Here is a 25,670-nt window from a genome sequence, read left to right on the forward strand (position 1 = left end):
CTTATTGATGCCCGTTGCTAAATAATTTTCCAGAAAGTTAATTCCAATTTATTCTCCCACTAGCCGAGCGTGAGAATTCTCACCTCACTGTACCTTTCAACATCAGAGTAAGAAGTGACAGTTTTGCCAATTTCAGAAGTAAAAGGCACTATTTCTTTAAAATAATTTTTCATATTTAAAATTTTGTATAATTTTTTCTTTCTTTTAAAATCAATATTGTAGAAAATTTGGGAAATCCTCAAAAGTGCAGGGAAGAAAAGAATGATCACAGTACGACTTTGAATATGTGGAACATTTTTACATTTTTCACTGAGCCGTCCAAACAGCTTCGTGAGGTGCAGCTGTCAGTGTTCCTCCCAGTCCTCAATTAATCCCACTGTAGATCAGAGAGGGTGACTTGCCTCCATCACACAGCTCGTGAGAGGTGGCGCTGGTGACTAAGTTAGGTCTTCTGCAGTTAATCTCAAGTTTTTCCCACTTTATCGGTTGCCCCTGAGGGGCTGGAGTTGAAGGGAGGAAACGTGCACCGCTCTACCCCTGGTCACTCAGAGCAGGGCACTCATGATCAGGTCCCGGGAGATTCAGCATGGAGTCTGGGAGCAACAGAAAGAGAACCTGAGACCAGGAGTCAGGAGCTTGTTCATGGATGTGGTGTATGACATAGAAGTCAGGTCCCCTTTCTCAATCTCGATTTCACGATCTTATAAGTAAGAGTTTTCAGTGGGTGGTGGCAGGGGCTATGACTCTAGGGTTCTGAAGAGGTGGGTGGGAAGTGAGGGGCATGGGATGCTGGGGGTGGGGGGCTGGCTGCTGTTCTTTGACGTTCAACTCAGATGCCTCTGCCTGGGCCACAGACCTCCTCCAGCAGGGTCTTCATTCTGCTCTCAGCTGCGATAGGCAGCTTTCCAGATCAAGTTCAAGGGGACCAGGCACTGGGAAGGACAGAGCTAATTTCCCCTCTGTGGAATGACCCTTCACAGAGTCAGGAGGGTCACCCCCAGGTGGTACACGTCCTGGGAAGCACTGTTAATTAATATGCCACACTGGGGACCTCTCAACTTGGCTTCCAAAGTGAAAATTTGGAAAGACATGGGTAGATCAGAAGAAGTTGGCTCTGGTATGAGGCATAAGCTCCCTATATATTCACAAAGCTCTTCTTTTTATAGCAGAAGACCCAGGTTTGGGAGATAGAATCTGGGTCTTGCAAAAGTGCCTATTCGGGCACATCCTTATAATCTGTAGGTGTAGCCCCTCCCACTTTGCAGATCCCTTTGGCAATGAATCCACTGTTACCTCTGCTTGTGGCTTTTTCCTCTGTTTGCTCCAAATACACAGCTTTGATTCTCTGGCCTCCTTCAGAATTCTGGCTCCTTGACCCCAGGTGCAGGCAGACTCTGGCTCTGGCTCTGGTTCTGTGCCCTCTTCACACCCCAGACAAGCTCTCTCCTTTTGATGTGGACATTCCTTCTCCCTCTCCCTCTTAGAAGGATCCTCTGCTTAGAACAGATCCATTGGGTTGGAGAGAGGAAAAATCTCCTAAGAAGGGCAGGCACAGTAAGAACACCTCCTTCCACCTCCACCTTCAAGCTCACACCATGTCTTGAGGATCCGATCTCATTTTAGTTTCCTTGTTGCAGCCGTAACTTCAACTGTAAAGAAATAAGTTCGGAACATTTATCATAGGACAGTTTTGGCAATGAATTGACCACTTAGGATGGGCTTAGATGTTATATTTGGGGTTTTGCTCAGGCTTGGCCTTATGCAAACACAGAGCTTAGCAGCTGCTAGGGGTTGGTGTGTTATTAAGATGTGTAAGGTTAGGGATGCAGGAATTCCATGTCTCAGCAGGTGAAGTTCCTAAGGGCACCTGTAAGCACAAGACAAATCTTTGCAAACATTCATTCATCAAACAAATGTTCACTGAACACTGTTATAAGCCAAGCATTATTCTAGGTGCTGGGGTAGAATAGTGAGCAAAATGGATAAAGTCTCTTACCCCATGGAGCTTACATGTTGTGGGAGTGGGGATAGGACATGGGGGTGGGCAGCCAGGGGACCAGGGAGGGAGGTGAGGGGGACAGTTTGTAGAACCCCTGAGGTGGACTGCGTGTTTCAGTCACATGGCTCTGTGGCAGGGTCGTTTGCCGAGTCGGCTGTTGTTTTCCCATCTGAGATTATTCATTATCACAGAAGCCAGCGCTGAATGTGGATTATATGCCAGGTCCTGTGCGTTATCTTGGTTGGTAATGTCACCCCATTTTCCAGTGAAGCATCTGAGACACAGCAAGGTTAAATACTATTCCCAATGTCACACAGCTAGAACATCCGTCGGACTCTAAAGATGTGTTCCAAAACCCTGCCCGCTGCTGCCTCCAGCAGTTTCTAAATGGGAGTGCTGGAAGAATGCCACACTCCCACTGAGGAAAATGGAGGCAAAGCCGAGCAGAGGGGGGGCCGTAAAACTGGTTTATGTACTGTTCAGAGTCCTGTTTAACTTACTCTTCTCTGTACCGAGACAACCAAAAAAAGACTTTATAACACAGCTAGAAGAACTCTCTTACAGAAGCAGCTGGTGACAGTGGCCAGTTGCTAGGTGTTGCTAGGGCAACTTAGCTGGGGGTCTGGTAGTGAAGTAATTAAGCAGGGCATATAAATTACCTCAGCTAGCTTTCCCCAGAATAGGCAGTTTCCTGCATGAAAGGAGAGGACTAGATTCCTTCTTTCCTCCTAAACGATGGGAAACCTTTTGAAGATGCATGGAGACATGTCATGGTAGGGGCGCTGAGCTCCTGTTCATGTCCCATAGGCCAGCTGGGGCTGGTCGGGGAGAGACAAGGGTGTTGGAGGTTGGATGTGAGCAAGGTAGCAGCAACCCTGGGGCCTAACAGTGGGCTGGGAGTCAGGGCAGGAGTCCGAAGTCATGGCCAGAGCTGATGGAGACCAGGGAAGAATGGGCAAAATAGCAGGGAAAAACGCCATCCCCCCTAAACCACCCACAGTGGGTACAAGGAATTACCAGCATTTACAATGAGTGGGAATGAAGTAATTGCACAGGGTGAGAAGGGGATTCCAAGCTTGTGATAGGAAGCCTTCTACTCCTGGTCTTAATAGCAACATTTATTAAGACACCAGGCCCTGTATGAAGAGGTTACATAGATTTAATGTAATTCTGTTCAAGGTGGGCCATGGTATGCACCCATTTTACCGAGGAGAGAGACAAGTATTAGCTACTTAACTTGTCCAAAATCAATTAGCCAGTCAACAGTGGATTCTGGAATCAAACTTATTTCTGCCTAGGTCCAAACTGGAGATTTTAACCACTCTGCTCATTTGTAGTTACTCCACTTATGGGCGTTTCCACGTCCAGCTTGCTTTGAAAGCACCAAGGGACCTCTGGCACTGCCTATCCTGGCCCAAGTTGGCTCAGGACCTGGCATAGGCTGGGCTTTGCAGGTGTGAGCACCAGTATGCCAGCTACGGGTTTCTGGGGGGAAGACCGACGTATGAGGAGTTACACAGGGGGCCAAGAGCATGCACAGAGCTGATGAGAGAGGCTGCAGAACACAGTGAGGTCTGTGAGACGGGACACCGCTTAGAGGATACATGGAGGAAAGAGGGAATGAGTGATGAGTGGCCTGAGGCACGCCCTTGACATTTTCCTTCAATTTTTTTGTGTCTTTTTCCAGCAAGTTGTACAGTTCCCAGAGAGCTGGCTGGCTTGTGGAAGGCCTGAGCAAGCTTCTGATCCCCTCACTTTGCAGTGACTTTGGAGTTTTGCTATGGCAGCTGTAGTCATCTTGGCCTTTGAATATTAGGGAGAAAAAAAACCTTTCCCCATAAATATGGGGAAATCACAGTGTGTATTAGTTACCTGTTGTTGCATAGGGTCAGCCTCAAATTCAGCAGCTTCAAGCAATGAACATTACATCACACAGTTTCTGTGAGTCGGGAATTCAATAGTGACTTAGCTGAGTGGTTCTGGCTCAGGGTCTCTCACGAGGTTGCAGTCATGTCGGCTAGGGCTGTGGTCTCATCTGAAGGCTTGTCTGGGGCTAGGGATCGACTTCCAGGATGGTTCATCCCCATGGTTATTGGCAGGAGGCATAAGTTACTCTCCACGGGACTTTGTGAGTAGCCTCTTGTAATGGCAACTGGCTTTCTCCAGAGTGAGTGAGAGAGAGGGAGAGAGAGAGAGAAAGAAAGAAATGTATTTTTGGACCTAGTCTCAGAAGTTATATACTATCACTTTGGCCATATTCTTTTCATTGGAACTGAATCACTAAGTATAAGGAGAGGAGAATTAATTTACACCTGTTGAGTGGAGGAGTATGAACAAATTTGGGACAGATTTTTGGACACCACAAACCAGTATAAACAAAAACCTGGGTGAAAAAATTTACGTGGCGGAATACAGAGGCCGGGAGTGGGCCAAGGTCCTCCAGAGATGGCTTCTGGTGCCAGGCAACACACTTGTATCTGCTCACAGGGGAGTGTGCTCATGTTAGTCCCTGATGGCTGCTACCATCCAGATGACAATGATTCATTCCATTTTCTCTTTGTCTGGAGAAAAATCTCATTCTATGCAAGCCAAGCTGTTTATGGATCTTTCTATCTATTCACCCATTCATATGGGACCCAGGGCATGATAACAGCTATTCAAACTGTGGAATGTTAATTAGATGGAAAAATGTACACATCAGCTATCTCCATTTCAACTGAGAAATCTGGCTGAGGTACATAATTTGCTTCAATGTCATCTGTGTCAGGATTTTGAAAGGGTGGCAATATATCACTGTGTTAGACAAAGGCATGGGATAAAAGGAGAAGGAACTATTCATGGCAACATGGTTTTCAGGATATTAATAAGTGCAAATATTTGCTTCTCCATGGGAGCATTAAACTTCTTATTTCCTGGTTCTCATACCCAGTTATTTGCTTTTTACTACTGATGCTGAAGTAGAATATTAGCTCATCTTTTGGCTCTGAAATGTAGTTTTTACAAAGGGCAAGTGCAACAAACAATCTCAGAGCTGACTAGCACCCCCCCCTGCCTTGGCTGTGGTTCAGAAAATCTATGATGAAGAGGAATGATGGAAAGCCAATTGTTATACCAAATAGCCCATAGAGGAAGAGTTCCTAATAGTCTTTACTTTGAACCTGTCTCTTTCCCTTTCTCCTTTCCTCTCTTCCTCCATGGTGGAGTAGATGGGCACCTGCTGACCCTTTCTTCTTAGCTTGGGGAGCCACTGGTCATGCCTTCATGCACCTCGATCCCAAGGTAGTCTCAGTGGTACTTTGACCTATAACTTACCCTTCTCAGGTGGAAGACGACATTGCTAAGGAGGTCCGAATTGCTTCCCAAGTACAGGAGATGATACAGGCTCTCTGTGACAGGACAGGAGGGCCATCCCCAAATTTCTGGGGACTTATGGTGAGCAGGACATGTTCAAGGAGGGCATATTTCATATGACCAAACTGTGCTATGTAGATTTCCTCTTCACTCATTAGGGAGGGGTAGAACTTCAACTACATACTTTTTCTAGGTCACAGATATTCCACAAAAGGGAGAACAGATACTATGCTCATCCCTCCCCATTCTCTCATGTACCCTGTTAACAGGGAAATGTGAGTTTTATCTTGTGGGTGAGACTTAGTTTGGAAAGAAACTAATCTTTAGGTGGTAAGGTGTCTTATTTATATATTATATATAATATGTATTTATATATTATTTAATATAAAATATATTACATATTTTAGACATATAAATGTCTAAGTGGACATTTATATGGAGGAGGAGCACCCACCATCACCCAGAGGGGAAGACTAGCCTCTGTTTCTTCTAGCCCCAGCACAGGCCCAGACCCTACCTGGTCCCTCCCAGGTTAGTCAGTAGCCCCTATGTGGACTTGATCAGAAAGGGAGCCATAAGCCCACATTTCTTCCCTATGATTTCTAAAAGCCAGATTATTAGAGATAATGGAGGTGAAATTGCCTTCATATAGCAGGGCCTTGATCAATATTTGTCAAATAAATGAATGAATAAGCTTTATGGTGGTACAGAAGAGCAGCAGTATGAAACTAGCCATCTATTTCATTACCATACCACAAATTGGCCTGGCTTTTTTCACAGCACATAACCCTACTCTTACAGTTCCCACTACAAAACCAGGGAAAACTTAAAGTTTTAATTTCTGTCAAAAATTATACATGCACATAGTTTAAAGAACCAGACTCAACTGGTTCTATACGATTTTTTAAGACAAAAAGCAGTCTCCAGTTAACCTCCCCCATTTCCCTCCACAGAGGCAACCATTTTCACCTTTTCTAGATTTATTTTGATCTTTACCACCTTATCCAACAGTGTGTTTGTATTGCTACTTTTGGGGGGTATTTGTTTTATGCTTCATCTGTTTACTTCCCACTATGGAAAATGCAGACTTAGCTCCTTTTCCTTCTCTTGTCCTGCCAAACACATTCACCCTGCCACCTTCCCATTCTCCCAGAACTATGGTTTTTGCTTAGATCAATAGTCAATGTTTACAATAATATGACCATGTATGCTATTCAGATCTGAGCCTTCACAGCAAATTTTGATTGCTTTTCTTTTCCTGAACAGTCTTTTGTTTTCCCTTGATTTAAGATTGCCTTTTGTTTAATATGTGTTGGAAATTCCATGTACTTATCACCAGTTCAACCCCAAACTCTCCAAAGTTTGTCCATGTTACCTTTCATACACATCAGATATTCTATCAATTTATCTTCTTGAAGGAGTTTTTCCATGGGCTCTGGACTTATGGTGGATGGTTACTTTCCCTGGTTGGTGCATGGCTGTTGTCCTGAGATGTCCTTTCAACATCAAAGTGGGAAGTCGCTTCTCCTCTCTCCTGCATTGGGTCTCCTCTTTCCCGTATCCCATTCTTCCCCCTTTTTTGGTTTATACTGTAATTTGAGGGAGCACATCATCAGTAGCTTTTTTTTTTTTTTTAGATTTTATTTATTTATTTGTCAGAGCAAGAGAGGGGGAGAGAGCGAGCACAGGCAGACAGAATGGCAGGCAGAGGCAGAGGGAGAAGCAGGCTCCCTGCCAAGCAAGGAGTCTGATGTGGGACTCGATCCCAGGATGCTGGGATCATAACCTGGGCCGAAGGCAGCTGCTCAACCAACTGAGCCACCCAGGCATCCCTCATCAGTAGCTTCTTGAGAAACAGGGTGTGGGATATACATTTTTTGGAGACTGCCCATCTGTAATTATTATCCCTCAGAATTTTGAAGGCATGGTTCTGCTGCCTTCTAGCTTCTAGCTATTTTTGAGAAGTTATTTTTTAGTTCTATTTTGTTATGGATAAGTTGTTTATTATATTACTCCTAACCATTAGAACTTAGTTATTTTTGAGAAGCTGAAAACTGTTCTAACTCCTTTCCTTTCCTTGCCACCCACCCCACCTCAGAAACTGATAGCCTCTTCTGTTTGTTCCATGTTTTGAAACTTCACATTGATGTGCTTTGATTTGGGTATTTTAATCCATTTTTCTGGGTAGTCAGTGTCCCTTTTGATCTCAAAATCATGGCCTATAGATCTGGAAGATCTTGAATTGGTGCTACAGATTTTTCTGTTTCTGGAATTCCTATTACTCAGACGTTGGAACCACTGAACTCATTTTTAAATTATCTTATTTTTTTTCTTTTCCTAAGAGATTTCCTCAGCCCTTCAAATTTGCTACTGAGTTTCTCATTTCTGCTTCCATGTTTTTAATTCCCTAAAGCTCTTCCTTGTTCTTGAGTGTCCCACTCCACTTTTATAACATCCTTTTCTTGTTTCATGGATATAAAGTATTCTTTCACATCTCTGAGGATGTTGAGATTGTTATTTTAATGTTATCCATCTTGTTTAGTCTGTTTCCTTCAGGGTGCATCCCTGCCCTCTTGTTTCTTTTGGTCTCTGTCCTTTGTGCTGGAAAGTTCCCTGAGGAGCCTTGGTGATCCCTGCATACCTGTCCATGCTCAGGAGTGAGGCTCTAAAAATGTTGTTGGTGCTTGTCCACCAGGAACTTTTTGGCAGGGTTATCTAGTTGGGCCACTTGCTGGGGAAAACTCCAATGTCAATCCTAAAAAATCCTTCCTCTTGAACTAGCCAGATTCCTCTTATGACTCTTTCACTCTCCTGCCTGGAGAAAAGGCCTAGTTGCCTATGTTCTGGGAACCCAGTGCAGGAAACAAGATGAGAACCCAAATATTCTGGATATTGTGGTCACTTCATTCAATATGGTATCCTGAACTTCAGCTGGTTCTGCTGTTCTTCAGTCCCGACACTCCTTGGATTGCCCTACCTAAAGAATAAACCTCTTGTCTTCTCTAGACTGGGGAGGGCAGTTACCTGGAGGCACAGAGTTAGGGAAGGGATCTGAGGTTTTTTTTTTTTTCAACCAAAAAAGGTTTTATTTAGAATATTTCAGAGACAAAAAGCAGTTCACTTTGTTTAGTAAAATAAATTTAACAAATACATTTAAATAAGGTAAATCGAAGACTTCTGTGGATCTTTTCCCTGTTACTTGGTTTTCTGCCAGTTGGAGTTTCTGTCTCTCAGCCTGACTGGGTTTTTTCATAAACATAACATGAGGGAGGAAGCATTTCCTTCTGACTCTACTTCCCTAAGTTGTTTTCCTCATGTTACGTTTTCAACAGAGGCCTTGCTTACTCTGAAATGGATGGTAAAAATAAATTGGTACTGAGAGGTGATGGTAAAAGGCAAACTTAGATGATTTTCACACCATCTGTTATCAAGAACCAAAATTGTTTCTTAAAAAAATTTGCAACAAATCTAACCTGTCTCACCCTCTTTATCCTCAACCATTGGCACCAGTGCTGTTAATTTCTGTGCCTTTTATTTTTGTGTTAATTCTCAGCTCTCTCCATGTCAGTTTAGGATTCAGCCTCCTTGGCTCTGCCAGATCAGTGACTACTTCTCTGGTTGCCTCAAGTTTTGTGTTGTGGTCTCTTCTCTGCTTCCTGTCTTTGTGGTTCTTGTTTCTCAAAAGGCCTCTGGCCTTGGGCTATGGACCAGGCTCTCCCATGGCTGCCTTCCCTCTTTTCAGTGACCTTGCTCTCCAATATCACCACATTTCACTTCTCTGCATAGATTTATCTCCATCACAGAACAACTGTCCATAGAAGTGATCAGGAGCCATTCTGGGTACAAAAGCCAAGTCCGAGATTAAACAGAGGAAGAGGAGATTGAGGGAGGCCATCCTGAAGGAAGTGGCATTTGAGCCAGATGCTGAGCAGCTCATTCACACTTCAGCTCTATTGAATTCAAATTCATGTGGTCCGTACAGAAGCAGGCAATGGGTTAGGGTAGCAGGTTACTGCAACAGAGAGGTTCCAGACGACATCTGGATTTGAATCCTGGATCCTCAATTACTGACTGTAATCGGCTTAGGTTCTATGATATTCACCTTCCTGCTTTATATATTGGAGTTAATAATAGTATCTTTCTCAGGAGTTGTTGGCTGAATGAATTAAATGCAAATGTGCATAGAAAGTAATCAAGGAACCACAGAGCAGTATGTGTAGATAGATAGTGGCTCGATACCCAGGCAGTGCAGGAAGGCCAGGATTTGAGCTCTGACTCTGCTACTTAGTGGCTGTGTGAATTTGGGTAAGTTACTCAACCTTTCTGGGCCTCACTTCATTCATCTGCACACATCTGAGATAATATATTGTGACGATTAAATGACATAATACATATAAAGAAGTTACAAAGGACCTGGGACAGAGATAGCAGCTAATACTTGTTATGAGGACCACAAAACATTAGGAGCTCAACCCCTGAACCAGACTGCTGATGGCAGAGTCCATGTCTGGCGCTCATAGCCAGGTGTCCTTGGCTGAATTCCTTAATCTTCCTTGGCCTCAGTTTCCCTAACTATAAAATGGAGGCCATAATAGCACCCACTGTGTAAGGTTGTTGTGAGGATAAAAATGAGTTAAAACATGTAAAATGCTTGGTACCTATAAATGCTGGCTCATCACCACTGTGTCAGATTCAGTTTTCCATTTGTTTGCTCTTTCCCTAGTGCTTTCCACTCTACCCACAGAAGATTCTGTCCCCAGTGAGCCTCATAGGGCACACAGCTAGGATATGTTGGGGACACACACTGAACCCAGGACAGTCTGGCTCCAAAGCCCAGCCCTTCGCTTCTCACAGTCCACTCCATCCTCTGGTGGGAAAGCTGATGAGGAAGAGTAACTCCCGAGGCCTTCCTGGAGGAGCTGGCCAGGTATTGTTGCTCATATGCTGGTCTTCCGGCCCTTGGATCAAGAGGCGGCCTTGGAGGCACCTGCTTCCTGCCAGAGGAACCTACTGCTACTCCCCAACCCTGAGGTGGGGGGAAGGGAAGCCAGGCTCTTCCGTGGCTGTCGCCTGGCAGGCTGCGGCTGTGACAGGTGTGTAGCTCGGAGCCCAGACTGATGGCAGTAAGGACGGAGGGCTGCAGTCATCACTCAGTGGTCTGTTAATTGGATATTTCTATAATGACAAATTACAGCTGTTTCTCTTGTCATCAGTGTAAAACATTTCCGAAGCAGTGATTTCCCAGGAGGGGCCGTGGTTGTTATCCAGTTAAGACTCTGGAAACGCCCAGCGTAGGGGATGCGGAGTACAGCTGAGTGGAGCTGTGTTTCCACGTTGCCGGCCTCTGGGTATTTGGCTCTGGTGGTGTATGCACAGAGATCAGTCTCCTGTCATAATATTATCACTGTTAATTCCACGCAAGTGTCATGTTGAGATGGGCTCGGAGGCTTGCAATTTGTTATTTGGTTCTAACCTGTACTGTTTTTAAATTTCACCAAAGGACATTGTAAAACATAAACATCAATGAAAAGTTCAGTGATTCTTGCTTGGAAAATGCTTAGCATTCCAGGTGAAGAATAATCCTGGCAATTTGTTCTCGGGCCACTAGCCTGTTGTCCAAGCCCTGATGTTCAGATAGGGTCAGAAGCCCCCAAAATGTCTGATTTGGCCTTCAGGCAGTCACATCTCTGCTGTTTCTCTAAACTTAATTCTCTGACAGAAATTCTGGAAGATTGGCTGAAAGCATCCTTGTCCTGGGGCTTCTAGGAGCTCCACAAAAGGAAGGTAAGCCTGTGGGTAGAGAGAGTATCATGTCGTTTAACTTTCCCGAGTCTTTAACTTTTTTTCCCATGTACAGAATGGAGTCATCGTGGAGATATATGAATGAATGCACATATGGCAGCTAGAACAGTGCCCGACATGTGGTATGGACCACTTGTGTTAGCTATTGAAGAGAGCTCTCAGATTTGGGACCTTTTTTGGCCTGAGAAGTATCATGGGGATAAAACTGCAAACTTTGCCAAAGGGCCAACTCATTCTCCTGGTCTTTGATTTTTCCCAGGGGAGATCTCTTTCCATGCTCAGTGCCGGCAGGCCCTGCCTCTCCCAGTGTAGCTCAGCTGTTTGCACAGAGGGCCTTCAACCTGCAGTGTCAGACCCGTCCAGTCACTGAGCTGCTTCTGACTTGGGTCATCCATTCAAGCAACAACAGTACTGAGTACTAAGCACCCATGCCCGGGGCTTGGTACGAGATACAAAGAATGAGGCCTTTGCCCTCAGGGGCTGACAGCCTGCTGGGGGAGGTGGGCCCCACACACTGTGGTAACTGAGGCGGGTGTAAGGATGGGGGATGGGCAGCAAGAAGCAGCCCTGGGCTTCAAGGGCTGGCTGCCTACTGGGTGGCACAGGGGCTGTATTTCATCCAGGAGTCACCTGGGACTAATTTTCACCAGGAAATGAGCGGGATCGAGGGGGAGCACATCTGGCCAGGGATTTTTAAGAAGTGGCTGGGCTGGAGGAGGAGTCAAGATGGAGGAGAAGTAGCAGGCTGAGACTACTTCAGGTAGCGGGAGATCAGCTAGATAGCTTATCTAAAGATTGCAAACACCTACAAATCCAACGGGAGATCGAAGAGAGAAGAACAGCAACTCTAGAAACAGAAAATCAACCACTTTCTGCAAGGTAGGACTGGCAGAGAAGTGAATCCAAAGCGACTGGAAGATAGACCGCGGGGGGAGGGGCCGGCTCCCAGCGAGCGGCGGAGCAACGGAGCACAAAATCAGGACTTTTAAAAGTCTGTTCCACTGAGGGACATCGCTCCAGAGGCTTAACCGGGTGAAGCCCACGCGGGGTCAGCACGGCCTCAGGTCCCACAGGGTCACAGAAGGATCGGGGGTGTCTGAGTGTCGCAGAGCTTACCGGTATTAGAACAGGGAAGCCGGCTACAGAGACAGAGCCGAGGAGTGACCTCTCAGCTCGGGGTTACCTTAAACCGGTCGCAGGCTCAGTCAACTCGGAGCGCGGCCGGAGGCCAGGGTGACGGGAGTAATTGGGCGCTGTTCTCTGAGGGCGCACTGAGGAGTGGGGGCCCCGGGCTCTCGGCTCCTCCGGGCCGGAGACCGGGAGGCCGCCGTCTTCACTCCTGTCTTCCAGAACTCTACGGAAAGCGCTCAGGGAACAAAAGCTCCAGAAAGCAAACCCAGCAAACCCAAGCGGATTACTCAGCCTGGCCCCGGGTCAGGGCGGTGCAACTCCGCCTGGGGCAAAGACGCTTGAGAATCACTACACAGGCCCCCCCCAGAAGATCAAACGGGAAACCCAGCCAGGACCAAGTTCACCTACCAAGGAGTGCAGTTTCAATACCAAGGAGAGAGGCGGAATTCCAGAGGAGGAGAAAGCAAAGCATGGAACTCATGGCTTTCTCCCCCATGATTCTTTAGCCTTGCAGTTAATTTAATTTTTTTTTCTTTTTCAATTTTTTTTTCTCTTCTTCTGCTAAATTTTTTTAACTTTTACCGTTTTTTTTTTTTTTTAAAGATTTTATTTATTTGACAGAGAGAGATCACAAGTAGACGGAGAGGCAGGCAGAGAGAGAGAGAGGGAAGCAGGCTTCCTGCTGAGCAGAGAGCCCGATGTGGGGCTCGATCCCAGGACCCTGAGATCATGACCTGAGCCGAAGGCAGCGGCTTAACCCACTGAGCCACCCAGGCGCCCCTATCGTTTTCTTTTTTAACGTTTTTTAAATAGTTTATCTAATATATATATATATATTTTTTCCTTTTTATATTTTTTATCGGCTTTCTTTTTTTAATAGTTTCTTTTTTTTTTCTTTCTGAACCCCTTTTTATCCCTTTCTCCCCCCTCACGATTTGGGATCTCTTCTGATTTGGCTAAAGCATATTTTCCTGGGGTTGTTGCCACCCTTTTAGTATTTTACTTGCTCCTTCATATACTCTTATCTGGACAAAACGACAAGGCGGAAAAATTCACAACAAAAAAAAGAACAAGAAGCAGTACCAAAGGCTAGGGGCCTAATCAATACAGACATTGGTAATATGTCAGATATAGAGTTCAGAATGATGATTCTCAAGGTTCTAGCCGGGCTTGAAAAAAGCATGGAAGATATTAAAGCAACCCTCTCGGGAGATATAAAAGCCCTTTCTGGAGAAATAAAAGAACTAAAATCTAACCAAGTTGAAATCAAAAAAGCTATTAATGAGGTGCAATCAAAAATGGAGGCTCTCACTGCTAGGATAAATGAGGCAGAAGAAAGAAGTAGTGATATAGAAGACCAAATGACAGAGAATAAAGAAGCTGAGCAAAAGAGGGACAAACAGCTACTGGACCACGAGGGGAGAATTCGAGAGGTAAGTGACACCATAAGACGAAACAACATTAGAATAATTGGGATTCCAGAAGAAGAGGAAACAGAGAGGGGAGCAGAAGGTATGTTGGAGAGAATTATTGGAGAGAATTTCCCCAATATGGCAAAGGGAACAAGCATCAAAATCCAGGAGGTTCAGAGAACCCCCCTCAAAATCAATAAGAATAGGTCCACACCCCGTCACTTAATAGTCAAATTGACAAGTCTTAGTGACAAAGAAAAGATCCTGAAAGCAGCCCGGGAAAAGAAGTCTGTAACGTACAAGGGTAAAAATATTAGATTGGCAGCAGACTTATCCACAGAGACCTGGCAGGCCAGAAAGAGCTGGCATGATATATTCAGAGTACTAAATGAGAAAAACATGCAGCCAAGAATACTATATCCAGCTAGGCTATCATTGAAAATAGAAGGAGAGATTAAAAGCTTCCAGGACAAACAAAAACTGAAAGAATTTGCAAATACCAAACCAGCTCTACAGGAAATATTGAAAGGGGTCCTCTAAGCAAAGAGAGACCCTCAAAGTAGTAGATCAGAAAGAAACAGAGACAATATACAATAACAGTCACCTTACAGGCAATACAATGGCACTAAATTCATATCTCTCAATACTTACCCTGAATGTTAATGGGCTAAATGCCCCAATCAAAAGACACAGGGTATCAGAATGGATAAAAAAACAGAACCCATCTATGTGTTGCCTACAAGAAACTCATCTTAAACCCGAAGACACCTCCAGGTTTAAAGTGAGGGGGTGGAAAAGAATTTACCATGCTAATGGACATCAGAAGAAAGCAGGAGTGGCAATCCTTATATCAGATCAATTAGATTTTAAGCCAAAGACTATAATAAGAGATGAGGAAGGACACTATATCATACTCAAAGGAACTGTCCAACAAGAAGATCTAACAATTTTAAAAATCTATACCCCTAACGTGGGAGCAGCCAACTATATAAACCAATTAATAACAAAATCAAAGAAACACATTGACAATAATACAATAATAGCAGGGGATTTTAACACTCCCCTCACTGAAATGGACAGATCATCCAAGCAAAAGATCAACAAGGAAATCAAGGCCTTCAATGACACACTGGACCAGATGGACATCACAGATATATTCAGAACATTTCATCCCAAAGCAACAGAATACACATTCTTCTCTAGTGCACATGGAACATTCTCCAGAATAGATCACATTCTTGGTCCTAAATCAAGTCTCAACCGGTATCAAAAGATTGGGATCATTCCCTGCATATTTTCAGACCACAATGCTCTAAAGCTAGAACTCAATAACAAGAGGAAATTGGGAAAGAACCCAAATACATGGAGACTAAACAGCATCCTTCTAAAGAATGAATGGGTCAACCAGGAAATTAAAGAAGAATTGAAAAAATTTATGGAAACAAATGATAATGAAAACACAATGGTTCAGAATCCGTGGGACACAACAAAGGCAGTCCTGAGAGGAAAATATATAGCGGTACAAGCCTTTCTCAAGAAACAAGAAAGGTCTCAGGTACACAACCTAACCCTACACCTAAAGGAGCTGGAGAAAGAACAAGAAAGAAAGCCTAAACCCAGCAGGAGAAGAGAAATCATAAAGATCAGAGCAGAAATCAATGAAATAGAAACCAAAAAAAACAATAGAACAAATCAACGAAACTAGGAGCTGGTTCTTTGAAAGAATTAATAAGATTGATAAACCCCTGGCCAGACTTATCAAAAAGAAAAGAGAAAGGACCCAAATAAATAAAATCATGAATGAAAGAGGAGAGATCACAACGAACACCAAAGAAATACAGACAATTATAAGAACATACTATGAGCAACTCACGCCAACAAATTTGACAATCTGGAAGAAATGGATGCATTCCTAGAGACATATAAACTACCACAACTGAACCAGGAAGAAAGGGAAAGCCTGAACAGACCCATATCCAGTAAGGCGATTGAAACAGTCATCAAAAATCTCCAAACAAACAAAAGCCCAGGGCCAGATGGCTTCCCGGGGGAATTCTACCAGACATTTAAAGAAGAACTAATTCCTATTCTCCTGAAACTGTTCCAAAAAATAGAAATAGAAGGAAACTTCCAAACTCATTTTATGAGGCCAGCATCACCTGATCCCAAAACCAGACAAGGATCCCGTCAAAAAAGAGAACTACAGACCAATATCCTTGATGAACACAGATGCAAAAATTCTCGCCAAAATGCTAGCCAATAGGATTCAACAGTACATTAAAAGGATTATTCACCACGACCAAGTGGGATTTATTCCAGGGCTGCAAGGTTGGTTCAACATCCGCAAATCAATCAATGTGATACAACACATTAATAAAAGAAAGAACAAGAACCATATGATACTCTCCATAGATGCTGAAAAAGCGTTTGACAAAGTACAGCATCCCTTCCTGATCAAAACTCTTCAAAGTGTAGGGATAGAGGGCACATACCTCAATATTATCAAAGCATCTATGAAAAACCCACGGCAAATATCATTCTCAATGGAAAAAAACTGAAAGCTTTTCCGCTAAGGTCAGGAACACGGCAGGGATGTCCGTTATCACCACTGCTATTCAACAGAGTACTAGAAGTCCTAGCCTCAGCAATCAGACAACAAAAGGAAATTAAAGGCATCCAAATCGGCAAAGAAGAAGTCAAACTATCACTCTTTGCAGATGATATGATACTATATGTGGAAAACCCAAAAGACTCCACTCCAAAACTGCTAGAACTTGTCCAGGAATTCAGTAAAGTGTCAGGATATAAAATCAATGCACAGAAATCAGTTGCATTTCTCTACACCAACAACAAGACAGAAGAAAGAGAAATTAAGGAGTCCATCCCATTTACAATTGCACCCAAAACTATAAGATACCTAGGAATAAACCTAACCAAAGAGACTAAGAATCTATACACAGAAAACTATAAAGTACTCATGAAAGAAATTGAGGAAGACACAAAGAAATGGAAAAATGTTCCATGCTCCTGGATTGGAAGAATAAATATTGTGAAAATGTCTATGCTACCTAAAGCAATCTACACATTTAATGCAATTCCTATCAAAGTACCATCCATTTTTTTCAAAGAAATGGAACAAATCATCCTAAAATTTATATGGAACCAGAAAAGACCTCGAATAGCCAAAGGAATATTGAAAAAGAAAGCCAAAGTTGGTGGCATCACAATTCCGGACTTCAAGCTCTATTACAAAGCTGTCCTCATCAAGACAGCATGGTACTGGCACAAAAACAGACACATAGATCAATGGAACAGAATAGAGAGCCCAGAAATGGACCCTCAACTCTATGGTCAACTCATCTTCGACAAAGCCGGAAAGAATGTCCAATGGAAAAATGACAGCCTCTTCAATAAATGGTGTTGGGAAAATTGGACAGCCACATGCAGAAAACTGAAATTGGATCATTTCCTTACACCACACACGAAAATAGACTCAAAATGGATGAAGGATCTCAATGTGAGAAAGGAATCCATCAAAATCCTTGAGGAGAACACAGGCAGCAACCTCTTCGACCTCAGCCGCAGCAACATCTTCCTAGGAACATCACCAAAGGCAAGGGAAGCAAGGGCAAAAATGAACTATTGGGATTTTATCAAGATCAAAAGCTTTTGCACAAGCAAAGGAAACAGTGAACAAAACCAAAAGAAAACTGACAGAATGGGAGAAGATATTTGCAAATGACATATCAGATAAAGGGCTAGTGTCCAAAATCTATAAAGAACTTAGCAAACTCAACACCCAAAGAACAAATAATCCAATCAAGAAATGGGCAGAGGACATGAACAAACATTTCTGCAAAGAAGACATCCAGATGGCCAACAGACACATGAAAAAGTGCTCCATATCACTTGGCATCAGGGAAATACAAATCAAAACCACAATGAGATATCACCTCACACCAGTCAGAATGGCTAAAATTAACAAGTCAGGAAATGACAGATGCTGGCGAGGATGCGGAGAAAGGGGGAACCCTCCTACACTGTTGTGGGAATGCAAGCTGGTGCAACCACTCTGGAAAACAGTGTGGAGGTTCCTCACAATGTTGAAAAATCGAACTACCCTATGACCCAGCAATTGCACTGCTGGGTATTACCCTAAAGATACAAAGTAGGGATCCGAAGGGCACGTGCACCCGAATGTTTATAGCCAATGTCTACAATAGCCAAACTATGGAAAGAACCTAAATGTCCATCAACAGACGAATGATAAAGAAGAATGTGGTATATATACACAATGGAATACTATGCAGACATAAAAAGAAATGAAATCTTGCCATTTGCGACGACGTGGATGGAACTAGAGGGTATCATGCTTAGTGAAATAAGTCAATCGGAGAAAGACAACTATCATATGATCTCCCTGATATGAGGAGAGGAGATGCAACATGGGGGGTTAGGGGTAGGAGAAGAATAAATGTACAAGATGGGATTGGAGGGAGACAAACCATAAGTGACTCTTATCTCACAAACAAACTGAGGGTTGATGGGGGCAGGGGGTGTGGGAAAGGGGGGGGGGGGTTATGGATATTGGGGAGGGTATGTGCTATGGGAGTGCTGTGAAGTGTGTAAACCTGCGATTCGCAGACCTGTACCCCTGGGATAAAAATATATGTTTATAAAAAATAAAATTAAAAAAAAAAAAAAAAGAGGGGCTGGGCCTCTTCCGGTTCCTCTTACCCCTTCCATGAGCTAGAGTGCAGAAGACGGAGATCCCAGATTATGGAGTAAACAGATAGCAACTTTGGATTCCACCTGAGGCAAGCTGCTTGCTGACCGGGACACTGACATTAGACTATCTTGGAAGGAGAATATACTTCGTTGGGGTCAAGGCATGGAAATATAGGAATGTGTTATCTGCAATCATCCAAATGGATACAGTCATCTAATCCAACGGTGGCTTCAGGAAGGATCCTAGGGAACAGTGACATCTGGGTCTTAAGTGCTGGCCGGGTTTAGCAGCTAGCCAAGCAATGCGTGGGGATGTGGGGGTGAGGAGATGAGAGGGGTAGAGGGAGGTGAAGAATCCGGGAGGATCATTCAGGCAGAGAGAACAGAACAAACAAAGCATGGATCGTGTGTGTGGGGGGGGGCTGAGAGTGTGTGTGCAGGCCACGTGTGAAAGGTGGTATATATCCGTGTGTGTGTATGTGGTGTGGGTGACAACAGGTGCTTAGTGTTGCTGGGGTATAAAACAGTGGGGCTGAGGGTGGTAAATGAGGTAAATGAGAAATTTGTAGGGAACCAAATAGGACCTTGTGTGCCAAGGAATTTCAATGACTCCTGGAGCTAAAGGGAGAATCCAGGAATGGCTTCCGATGGACCATGTGACCAGCTCTGTGATGTATGAAGATCACTGTTGGAAATGTGATGAGTGGCCTGGAGAATATGAGGACTAGAGACAGGAGAGACCGGAGAGAAGCCAGAAGAGGAGGTGGTACAGGAACGCAGAGGAGAAGGTGGTATGTCTGGGCCTGTGGTGGAGGGCACAGAGACCTGGCAATTGATGGGAGAGCACTGAGCACTAGAGGGGATGTCTGGATTTAAAAAGCCATCAGGAATTTTTGCTTGGGCTGCAAGTGGATAGGGAAGGGAAAGCGCAATGAAATTTCTGTGATTTCTTCCCTTCTTCTCCTCTCCTCCTCTCCTTCTCCTCCTCCTTCTTTTCCCCCTTCCTCTCACCTCTCCCCACCTCTTCTTCTACTTCTTTTCCTTCCCCTTCTTCTCCTCCTCCTCTTTCTTCCTCTTCTTCTCCTTCTCCTTCTTCTCCAAAACCACACTGATTCGCCATTCTTCTACCTCCAAAGGTCTACACTCGATCCTCAGGACTCCAAGATCAAGCCCAGAGCAGTTGCCCACTCTTCCTTGCCAATGCGGAGGAAGCCCTGGAACCCCAACGCTGTGCTCCAGCCCAGGGTCCATCCTTGGGGCACCCCCGTCCTCTCGGCATGGTAAGTGGAAGAGAAGCAGGGTGCAGACTGGCTGTCCAGGTAAGCCCAGCTATCTGAGCTGCAGCTCACTAGACTTTGGCTAATCTGTTATTAATTCCTTAGGAGCACCGAACAATCCTAACCAGATGCAAAAATCAATGGCAGAAGAAAAGACAGAGCAGAGCAACCTTCTGAGCAGAATGTGAGCGAGGAGAGTGGCTTTAAAAAGGCCTCAACAGACTGTCTGGGGTGCAGCTTGTAAAGTGGAGAATAAATGACTTTTTTTTTTACATTGGTTCATATTTCTTTTTTCCAAGTTAGAAAGAGGAGAGAGGTAATGGGCTGGGGGAGGGGCCTGCCCGGCCTCACAATGCCAAGATAATTACTGCTCAGGTCAAGGCTAAGTGAGTTTTCACTTTTCAGAGGCACAGAGAACAGTTGGGGCTGAAATGGGTTTCCGAGTGAAGGAGTGAACAATCAAGGTCAATTAGCGGTAAAGGCATCGGCTGGGAAGAGAATCAACAACCCAGAAGACAGCCAGTGCCTTCCCCTGATCTCCTTTGTGCCCAGCAAGGAGGAAATAGCTGAGCTGAGGAAGACAGGAGCCCAGTTGAGGGCTGGGATGGGGCAGGCGAGGCCCTGGGCACCTAGCCTCTCTGTGTGAGGGCCACACTACAAGCCTGACTCTAGGTCACCAGGTTCAATGCCAAGGCATGCGGAGCCATTTCTTAGTGCCACAGCCCCCATCTGGCAGGACAGCCTGGGCTGACATCGCTGACCTCAAGTTCCTGCCAGCGGCCCAAGTAAGTTAAAAGGGCCTTGGAGCTAGTTTACAGAGAATTTATAGCAGCCTACCAGGCCTTTGTGACCTGCCTGACCACCCCCTTCACCAGTCTGGCCTAATTTCTGTTGTTACTCCCTTCCTCGCTCTGATGCAAATAGGCCGGCCTCCTTGCTGTTTCTCTAATGTGGTGAGCACCCTTCGCTTGAGCCTCTGCTGCATTAGTTTTGTCCTAATTGCTCCTTACTCAGAGATTTCTTTCTTTTTTTTCCTTAATTTTATTTATTTATTTATTTATTTGAGAGAGAGAGAGAGAGAGAGAGAGAACGTATGAACGCACACTCAAGTTGGGGGAGTGGTAAAGAAAGAAAGAGAATTTCAAGCAGCTCCATGCCCACCGAGGAGCCCCACCACAGCCTCGATCCCACAACCCCCAGATCATGACCTGGCCCCAAACCAAGAGTCAGATGCTCAATGGATTGAGCCATCCCGGCTCCCCTCACGCAGATATTTCTGTGGCTTGAAATCTTACCTCCCTAAAGTCTTCACCACTCACATACACCACAATGCAATCTACTCTAATCTCCCTATTCAAAAAGAAAAACCAGTCTCCGTGTTCCTTTCTGTCATAGCACCTAGCACTTTCTAGAAATATATATGCTTTGCTTACTGATTATATATCTGTGTTTATTGCCTGTCTTCCCTCCAGGACAGGGGTTACCTCTTTTGCTCAGTCATGTATTCTTACCTTCCGGGAAAGTGCTTGACAATGAGTGAATGAGGTAGACCCATCTTCAGAGGTCACAACCCAGCCCACTTCTTCACACAAGGAAGGCTCACTCAAGGCCAGTCGGCTGGTGTGCGGCGGAGCGGGGGCCAGAGGCCTGTCTTTGAATCCCCATCCTGTGTTCTCTGTTCTCTCTCTCATTTGGTGGAAAGCAGAGATAATTTCCATCAGTGTCTGTAGGTGCCAAGCACACTGTGGTGTAGCTGGGCCTTGTTCCATCTTTAGCTTACGTGTGCTCTACCGCCCATTAAAATGGTGATGCACAGAGATCACCTTTGTTGTCTTTGCTAAATTGTGGCACATTACACATTTGTCTCTCACCTTGGGTGTGCCTCTTACTAAGTGAAAAGGGGCTTTCAGAGGGTAAGGAGAGGCTCACATACTTGAGCAGGAAGAGGCTCTCCCTCTTTCCTCTGGCAGGGGAGGGACAGAGATCTACTTCCTGGGTCTGTCTCTGCTGAGCCTCAAGGAGGTTTACTATGCACATCATAGTTTAGTCTGTGCCTTCCATGGGTCAGCAAGAACGCTTTGTTTAGGAATTTGTAAAGACAACAGACAAATGCGCTAAGAAACGAGCCCATTGTATTTTGTTTACGCAAATGGCTAACCTAATCATCCCTGTCCTTGCATCAGCCACACACACCACAAGGCTTCCCTTCAGAGAGGGCTGTGTACTCACTGCCAACATTGGCTCTCAGGGGTGACACTGACCTCTTTAGACACAAGTGACTTAGGCACCATGCAGTTCCCCTGTCCCCTGCCTTGTCATGATTCTGCATATTCCGCTGAACGATTTCTGCTTTTCCAGCCAGCTCAGGACCATGAAGCTGCATGCTGGTTATCCCTTTGTTCTGAGCAGAGGACCCCCCCCTCCCCACAGCCTCAGCCCAAAGCTCTCAGGCATTCCTGCTCTGGGGGATCAAAGGTTAGCCTCACATTCCTGGGTTTCCATTACTAGGCTCTGGTTTCTAGCTGTTTCTGGTCCTCTGTGCTGTTGCAGATATTGATGCAATAGGGAAGAGTGGAGGTTTGCTAGCCTTCTGTGGGAAGGGATAACGGCTGCTAGCAAACGCAACAGCAGCTCTGTGCTCACTTGGGCCCCCGGAGCCAAGCCCCGCAGAGCAGGTGCCAGCACCGACTGGGGTCAACACAGACCCCACTTCATCTTACCGTTTTGCCAGGATGATCCCCATTGCCCCAGGGCCTGGGTGGGCCAAGTCAAATGGAAAGGGCTGGACAGGCAGTTTGTTTTCCTTCTTTTAAATATAAAGACTGAGAGTGGGTGTTGGGCAGAGGCTCCTCTGACATTAATTAACTTTGTCATTTCATGATTTTATTTCATATTGTGTTATTTTATTTTATGCCTTCCTATTTTATTTTATAGGCTGTGTTGTTTTTGCAAACGACTTCCCACCTGACTCTCTGTACTTTTCCTGGTCACAGCTGCAGTCCTGGGGAGGTCTTCTCTCCAGAGAGGTCTGGCAGAAAGGGGAGCATATGTCAGGGTCTGGGGAGGCTTGCTGAAACCTCCCTTGTTTACTATTTTATTAGAGTCCACGTAGCAATGTATATAAAGTGAGTCCCATGGTGGGAAAATTCTGAATAAATTACTGCCTGCAATTTCTGGTTTGGCATTGATTTTGTGGATTGGAGCCTTGCATGGGAATGGCCTGGTATTACTATGCCAACATCAGTATTGAAGCTCCCACGGATTTCTTGCAAATCTCACATTGCCAGAGCCATGCAGAGCCAAAGAGACCAGCCAGTGGAACCCCACAGAATATGGATGAGGCTCAAAGACCCAAGAAGGCCCGAGGCCACATGGTAAAGAGGGACAGAATCTGAACGATGATATGAGTTCAGCTTTGCATCCCAAGGCACAGATATAATAGGTGTGAAGGATTGTTTTCAGGAGGCCAATGTCTGTTATTACTTACTGAGGGTCCCCATCAGAGTGGTTGCCCTGCATTTTCTCTCCATGTTGTTCCTTCATGCGTGTTTTGGGCCCAGTCTTGAGACTCTGGGTAATTTGATTCCTCTGACAGGCAAAGGCAGCTTTGAGCTGCTGAGAGCTGTCAGGGGGAACAGAAAGTGCCCAGGGCCTGGACAAACCAATTACCCACTGTGACCCTCCATTTTGTCCTCTGCGACAGAGGGCTGGTAATCCTGACCTGCTTCTGTCACATGAGGGATAGATGGATGCAAAAGGGCTCTGTAAATGGAAAGACCTCCTTTGCAACAATAAAGCCAGGACCTGGGAGTGTTTAGTCCCATCGAAGATGGCCTGCTCACCTCTTGAAATTGTCTCCCAAAGTCTCACCCTCCCCAGGCACCTCACCTTCTGATCCTCATTGCCAACACTCCTCTAGGAGAGAGAAGCTGCCCTTTGTCATGCTTGCCAAGGGACCCTCATGCTGCCTTAGTGTGTGTGTGTTCTCCTGGGTCTGCCTGCTTTCTTTTCACTCCTCTACCAGTGATTGCACTGGGTTCCCTTTTTCCTATCCTGCAGAGTTGTGTTTGTTATCTACTGGCGTGTAACAAGTTGCCTTAAAACTTAGTGTCTTAAAACAGCGATAATCTCTCTTTCCCCCTCCTGATTTCTTTGGGGCTCATGTTCTGGGGCAGTGTGGCTGGATGGTTCTGGCTCAGAATCTCTCACGAGGCTGTGGTCAGATGCAGCCAGGCCTGCACCCATCTGAAGGCTTGACTGGACCTGGAGGTTCGACTCTCAAGGCAGTCCACTCATGTGGCTGGTGGGTTGGTGCTGCCTTCCCTCCTCTCCACAGGACAGTGTGAACAAAAAAATCTGAGTCCAAGAAGAAGCTGCAGACTTTAAGACTTACCTTATTTTCTCTGTATTGCATTGGTCCCCCAAGGCCAACCCTGAGGCAGTGTGAGAAGGCACTACAGGGGGGCAACAATGGCCATGGGATTGCTGGAGGTTGCCTACTTCAGTCTGCCTCTGGCTCAAGGGTTCATATACTTGCTACATAAAAATACACTTACTTTCCAAGGCCCCCAAGTCTCATTGCAGCATCAAATTGAAGGCCTTGTCATCTAATCAGGTCCAGGTTCAGAAGAGGCTCCTTGAATGAATTTCTCAAATACAGCTCTTCTGTACAGTTCCTCCTGATCTGTGGGCCTGTGGACTAAAGAAACACGGCATCTTCCCTCTACCTAATACGTAGCAGGACAGACACAGGACAACCATTATAGGTCCTCTTGTAGAAAAAAAAAAAAATGAGGGTAAAGAATGGGAGATACACAGGGATCCTTAGCAATTCAGAAATTCCCTGGGCACATGGGTCTTTTCCTGGTTAGAAGTCAACACTACTGCTTGGGAATGGCTCTCCTAGGCTCCTGACTCCACTCTCTGGGCTCAGGAACAGGAGCCCTCTGCATAGGCCTCTCTTTTCTGTAAGAAACGGTCATTGTTTATAGCTAAGTCTTTTTCCTCAGCCTGCTTTCCAAGGGCAGGTTGGAGGGCCAAAGGCCTACCTTCCTTCTGCACTGCCTCTGCACCTTTTAGCCTACACAGGCCGGGTTTCAGACAATGCAGCCATCTTACAGTCACCGGGAGCTTTCCGTGCCTCTGACTGGCGCTCACTCCATGAGATAAAAGTCAAGACCACAAATATCATGAGAGCAGCCATTTCTACCTTGAGTTTCCTGTAAGGCTGCTATGGGACACCATGCTTAAGATTACCAGAAACCCTACTGTTTATTGTTAAGGATCTTTGAAGCACTTTCTTTTTTCCTGTTTGGATCACCACCTTAAATATTTCTGAGGTCTTAATAAAGGGTTTATCTTTAGACCACATTTTCCAGATATTTTCCTAGATTTGATCTTTGCCTGGAGGTACTTAGCATTTTGGTATCACTCCTGTCAGGAAACCCTAGGAATAAGACATTTTTATTTTCAAACTCAGAAAGTCCTGGCTCCTTTGTTCTCAATAGTTCTTTTTTTAACACGTCTTCTCTCTTTTCACATTTATTATAAGCAACCAGAAGTCAGGAGGCATGTCTGACATTTTGCCTGGGAGTTTTCTTTACTACATCATCCAGTTCATTCAGTACACTTCCTGTTTTCCATCCTGTCACAGAAGTCAGTGTTGCTACGACTGCCCTCACTACTTGTTACGGGCGGGATGGTTATATCCCTCAGAGTTTATAGAGTAAAGCTCGAAGCCCCAATGGGGCCACATTTGGAGACAGTTTGTGAGGAGGCAATAGAGGCAAAATGAGGTCATAAGTGTGGGGCCCTAATATGTAGAGCTGGTGTCATTATGAGGAAGTGACCCCAAAGCTCTGTCTCTGCCGCATGAGGACGCAGTGAGAAGGCGGCTATCTGCAAGCCAGGAGGAGAGCTCCCACCAGGAATCAGACTGGCTGGCCCCTTGATCTTGGACTTCTAGCCTCT

General features: G+C 45.1%; 3 long non-coding RNA genes across 3 annotated transcripts in view; 1 reads left to right on the forward strand and 2 right to left on the reverse strand.

Annotated features, from left to right (window-relative positions):
• Positions 1–294: 294 nt before the first annotated feature.
• On the reverse strand, positions 295–6,966 carry LOC125079657 (uncharacterized). The gene is made up of 2 exons (XR_007121164.1): positions 3,017–6,966; positions 295–1,649 (listed from the first exon to the last, which is right to left on the reverse strand). It is a non-coding gene; the product is annotated as an uncharacterized LOC125079657 (long non-coding RNA).
• Positions 6,967–19,564: 12,598 nt separating this feature from the next.
• LOC125079658 (uncharacterized) lies at positions 19,565–19,969 on the forward strand. Its single transcript, XR_007121165.1, has 2 exons — positions 19,565–19,703; positions 19,806–19,969. It is a non-coding gene; the product is annotated as an uncharacterized LOC125079658 (long non-coding RNA).
• A 4,292-nt stretch (positions 19,970–24,261) lies between these two features.
• The window catches only part of LOC125079973 (uncharacterized), a 183,425-nt gene continuing 182,016 nt past the window's right edge, over positions 24,262–25,670 (reverse strand). The window contains exon 6 of the long non-coding RNA XR_007121181.1: positions 24,262–24,399. This is a non-coding gene — a long non-coding RNA (uncharacterized LOC125079973). The remainder of the gene's footprint in view (positions 24,400–25,670) is intronic.

Source organism: Lutra lutra, chromosome 10 (assembly GCF_902655055.1).
Source record: "Lutra lutra chromosome 10, mLutLut1.2, whole genome shotgun sequence".
NCBI lineage: Eukaryota > Metazoa > Chordata > Mammalia > Carnivora > Mustelidae > Lutra > Lutra lutra.